Source organism: Scomber japonicus, chromosome 12 (assembly GCF_027409825.1).
Source record: "Scomber japonicus isolate fScoJap1 chromosome 12, fScoJap1.pri, whole genome shotgun sequence".
Lineage (NCBI taxonomy): Eukaryota > Metazoa > Chordata > Actinopteri > Scombriformes > Scombridae > Scomber > Scomber japonicus.
The window spans coordinates 18042648-18048647 of NC_070589.1; positions in this window are offsets into that span (position 1 = coordinate 18042648).

The window sequence follows — 6000 nt, forward strand, 5'->3', positions numbered from 1 at the left end:
GTGGGGGGGGATAATCAGGTCTTTATGTGGCATGGGGCCTACAGGGGACAGCCTCAGTATTGTCCCCACAGCCCTCTCTCTCATCCTGGTTTGATTGTTCCTCTGGATCCAACAAATGGTCACGTTGCGACACCCCCACAACCTAAACTAGGGTTTGTGCATCTACTTCCCCCTGACAGATCCTCACCCATCAACCAGTGGACTTCCAGTTTAAAGCAAACAGATGAGGCAATGTGTTCTCTCAAATGTAATTTAATAACAGTCTTTTTCCAGGTACGTGTTCTTGTTTACATCTTTTGTTGGCAGGTTTATAAAAGTAAACATGCAGAGCTGTGATTCAAGTGCCTGACTATGATCACATGGCGCCTGTCGCCATCCAAAATATCTTTTGTAAAGAAGGATTCTGTTATGTTGGATGGATTAAGGACTACTAAAGTGTGACACTGTCAGTTTAATGGTGCGTATGGACTAATATACAGTACACATTTTTACTTAATGGAAACAAGAGAGTAATGTCAACAATAGTTTATCCAAACTTTAAACACACAGTCCACATTTCAGTTCCACAACACTGAAGATAAATGTTGATTTCAAAGGCAGTTACATAACCACTGAGATGTATGAAGTGGAGAGCTGCAAAGTTGGTGCCTTTCTCCAACTTTAATCTCCAACGACTTTATGAAAACAGATTACCATGTTGTTCCTATAAATAGTTTAAAAAAATTTATATTATTAAGATGTGATGTGTCTGTGGACAGTATTTAGTGTGACCTGTATTAAAATGTTACACATTTCCTTGAAATTATGCAAAGCACTATGTAAAATCTGTCTAAAAAGAACCAGAAACATTTCCATATTTTATTTAGTAATATCAGACGTTAATGAATTGATTCAGCAACACAGATGCATTCTCCAAAGCTACTAATCAACAACTGGACAGTAAATAAAGATAAAAAAGTTCTACTAAACTTCAGATGAAAAAAAAGATAAGGAAACAATTGCAAACAACTCCACTAAAGCACTTATGATCAAATGAAATAAGAGCCAGAGTCAGTAGAAAAACAGAGGCTTTGGGTGTAATTTAACTGTTAAACTCTTGGTTTGGGATGTGTGTGATAGTTCCTTGAACTGCATGGCTGGTCAGTCAGCATTAAAACTCACGTTATTGTGATTTTGGGGTTGTCAGAACTGACGCAGGGGCCAAGGTTTCACAAGTTAACAATGCTAATTATAGCAATGACTTTGAGTGAATAACTCTCTCATTACACTGTGTGTCCTATCTGCATGTCAGCAAGCAAGGTCCTGTTGAAGTGGATTACAGCTAGTGATGGCATGTGTAATAAAATGTAATCCCCGGAGTAGCTGTACTATATGTGCTCTGTAAACTCTCCATTAAAAAGATGATGTACGATTCACTGTCACCTTGTGTCTGCTGCTAACGTCATTTAATCTTGTGATGTTCTTTTACATGAGTTAAACTGTTATGTAAAAACTTGTGATGTGCAGGTGATCTGTTCAAGACATTGACCTCATCCCTGCGAGTACGATAAACCAGTGGTCTATATTTTTTGTTTTATATAATGTTATTACAATTTTTTAATTTTTTGTATCTATGTATTTGTTTTGTTTTCTGTGTTCTTATGTGTAGATATCCTATGTGGAAGAATTGGAAGCCAGTAAAGTTTTTCAATTAGAGAATGAACTTAAAATACATGAATACAAACATTTCCTAAATGAATACTAACTCTTGTTATCACACTTACATTTCACTGCAAAGAAATATATCTTTAAAGCACATAACATTTGCATTTCAGTAACTGGACAGTAATGTTTGCTGTGACAGAGCCAGTAATCTTGTTCTCACCAGCTGTAAAACACAAACAATATCAGACTGAAAGAAGAAATGACCTCAGCAAACCTGCAGGAGAGTTGATAAGTTCATCTATGAACAAGGTCAAACCAGTAATTGTGTTGTTCCTGTTCCCCTTTATTTTGAATAGGCAATGGGCCATTATCCACCTGAAACTGCACAAAACTCAACTCTCTTCCAGATCTGATTACATGTATTCACCCGTGGGTGTAGAACTGAGGGAAAGAAGGAAAGAAAGGATCACATGAAACTGGAAACCAGAAATTAGTATGTGTAACTGAGACGGTGAAAGTAAAATAAGTCAAAGTCCAGATAGACAATCTAAATAGAGCACCTGGATATTCAGAGGTGAAATTAAGTTTTTCTTTTCTCTAGATAAAACATATATGAGGCATAGTATGATCATAGTATGTATTATGGGCCACATAAATGAGTTGGCAGACAATGAGACCAAATCATGTGTATCGCACTTTAACAGCTGACACTACAAGACAGTCAGTTCACAGTGGAAATAAAAAGTGACATAAGGAAGCAGCTGTTTTGTGAGTTCCCTGACTCATGGCATTGACACAGCTGACTCATGAAGAACAAAGTCACCTACTTTGCATCACACTCTTGTACTGCTTACTAAGAAGTCTATGTTTTTTCCCCTTTACGTACATTATTATTGTAAAAACACTTAAAACAGGAAGGGAGGACTGGTGAAACTTTACGTTTGCACATAAAGTTTGAATTTGGTAACAAGAGATAAAAAATTGAAAGAAAAGGGAAGCCTCAAAGCTGCTGTTGTATGCTGCATGCATTGCAGTTTTATTATTTTAAACATGGTTGGAGGCTGGAGAATGTGAACATTAAGTTGTTTGATTCAGACAATCAAGATGAAATGTTCAGTTGAAAAAAAAAAGTTTGTCAAGAAATATTTACAGCATGTGTAAGTACCCTTAAAAAACAATTTACAGGTCAGATTTAAACAAGCAGGATACAATTCATTCTTACGTTTTACAGGCACTTGTAGACAGATTATTCCCACTGCTTTAAGTCTTCATGCTTTAAGCTAGGATAAACAGCTCCTGACCCCAGAACTATACCTTTAAAATCTAAATTCACTTTATCACTATGGGAGATTTGCTTTCTTTCCTCCAATATTGTAGATATGACTCTTTTTCTCTTTGATAAATGTAGAAAATGGGTCATAACAATAGTACACTTATACAATGGTAACAGGTGCTCTCATTAGCCATTATCATTTTCATGTTGGCTAGATAAGATAAAAACATAATCTCAATGTATGTGGCATGTGTCCCAATGGGGGAACAAAACTAGCTGACAGAAACACTGACCTATAAAGTTATTATTAGGAGCAATTTACGAATAGATGATTACACATTCAAATGATGATGCGCATCAACATTAGCATTTATTTGGAGTTACATTTTTAACAAATAAATGTCCAAAATGTATTCTCCTTTTTTTCTTTTTTCATTTCCACCAACTCTATAGAACAATATCCACCTTTTTTCACTTGCTGAATGTTTGATATTCTTCATTAACTTTGTCTTGCATCTCTGCTGGCTTACAATGAAGTTGGGTAGTAAATACTACATTTTCAGTAATGACTAGCGTAGTCATAGTTAGTAATCCCAATCACTGACCTATATTTTGCGTTGCCAGATCTATATCAGGAAGTGAGCCAATGTGGCTAACCCATGACAAAGTGGAGAAACACCACTTTTGGTAACTCCAAAGTTCTCTTATTTGTATGTTGTGTGTTAGCTAGTTAGCTGGTTAGCTTTCCATTGTTAAACTTATCCCCAGGAATCACCTCAGGAGTCATCAGAGCTGTTTCAGAGTTGAGAATGTGTAACGTGACTTCTGGCATACTGCATACAGTCATCAGGGCTAATTGATAGCTGTTGATGGTCAATAAATACCTCCAAATGAAAGGATGGCTGCTTGATAAATCATAGTGTTTCCTCTTTTGTAAAGACCTTTGACTTAGTTGATAATACAGTCAATGTGGGTGTGGTTGTAAAAGCTAAGTAGGTTAAAAAGTCTCTGTGATAACGCCACTACAAGCAAACTTTTTTAAATTACATGTAGTCATTTATAAATGTAGTAAAAAAAAAAAACACTTGCAAAAACGAAAATGGAGCTTATATGAAATGGAAATTTTAAAATTCAACTATCAATACATCATTTGATGAAACCTTTTAAAAACTGAACATTTTATTCATCTTTAAATGGAATAGATGTGTGTATGATATAATTCACAAAATACTTCCATCTGTTGTAACACAAGTGGAATCATTGAGAATAATGTTAGTTTTACGCACACAAAACAAAGTTCTTCGGCACTTTTGCACAATTTAGCACCAGGTGTTTTCCCTCTCAGCAGAGCTCAAAGAGTGTGTGTGAGATGCCAGGATAACAGTGCCTAGTGTCAATGTCGCTTACCCTGTGATTGGCATATGGCAGGCCATGTGACTCAGTCAGCATGATGGTGAGATCAGCGTAATGAAGAAGCCACATAAGAGAAACTCCATTCACACAACCAGGCAATGAATTGCTGCTGCCTTTTCATCTTCAGACCTGTGGTTACTCTGGTAACTAATGCAACGTTAGAAGACCAACAGCTTTTCAATATTATAAAATATGATTTGACATAATGGATGTAAAGATGAGAAAGGGAGTCACACATCTGCCATATCAGAGCTTTATCCTCTTGTTCTGTGCAAAAAAATAGAACAAAGATTGTTGAACAGATCAATGTAGGAGGATTATGTTTATTTTCTGCCTTCAGTAGACTTTACTGGAAATCGGTAAGCTCTTTGCACAGGACAAGAAGACTGAAGTGGCCATAGAGGAAAGGAATGTACACAAGGAGTTGTGGTAGAAGAAGAGCAAATTTCCTCACAGGGCTAATTATCCACTAGCTTTCACTACACCAAATAGGGGAACAGTATTGACCTCGCCATACTCAGTCTAACAATAAAGCTTCTGTATTGATCCGGTTTTGGAATGCTTAGTGCAGCGGATTTCAGTCATATCTGAACAGGGCTGTTTCTTAGACTGTAAACCAGGATTTGAACACGTAATTTTCTGGTTCTACCATGCCTGTGCTCTACCTGGTTCAGTGTCTGCCGGTGCAGAGAGTACAGTCAAAGAGGCTTATAGCCATCCGCTCTAATGAGGCTTTGCACACTCCAGGTCCCCCTGTCAAGAACAATGACCCAGCTGTGTGTTGCCATTTTTCTCCATTCTAACATCTGAGTGGACTTTGTTGTCGTCAAATGTACAGAAATCTCTGTTAACGGGTGAGTGGAAATGTAATGAGGCCTCAACTGTTTATATATTTTTCATAGATTACTGTCACAGATTAAATGTGACTGCATGTTATGTATAGCACAGGCTGCAGCAGGAACACATGGTACTCAGGTGTTTCCCAGGATGTTCATCAAAGGCAAAGGAGAACAAAACAATAAGCAAACATTTTGGGATACAAAAATAGAAAATCAGGCCTCACATATTCATATGTTTTCTGAATATGTGACCACACAAGGTTTTACTGGGTTTTGGGTGATTACAGTACATTTCAGTTTTTGCAGATCACCAGGCATGTTTGCCGAGTGGGAGGCTTCTTATGTTTGAAGTTTCAAAGAGGCTTTAACCACTCATCTAATAATGGAGCCATTGAGATCCGATGGGGCTTTCGCACAAACTGAACTCACTATGAATAAACAAGACCCTCTTACATAAACAGCTAGCAAGGCCAGCTCTAATTATCATACAGCCACAAACAATCGGCTTCCGACTTGAATTTCATGGTGTCAGAATAGGTTTGGACTTTGCCTTATGATGGGTTTGGACATTTAGTAACATCACTATTTCACTGCAGGCTGATTAAGTCATAAAACCAAAAGTTGTAAACTATAAAGGTCTTCAAGAAGTACACTACCTCACCGCATGCTTTTGCTCTGGTGTTAAAAAGCAATAATAGGATTAAATAGTATTTGCATTTCTAATTTCATGGGGTTGCAAGGCACATACATGTACCTCTTTGCACGGCTGTACAGTACAACAACCACAAGGTCATCATTCATCAGGTCATCTGGTTATTATTTCTGCAGGTA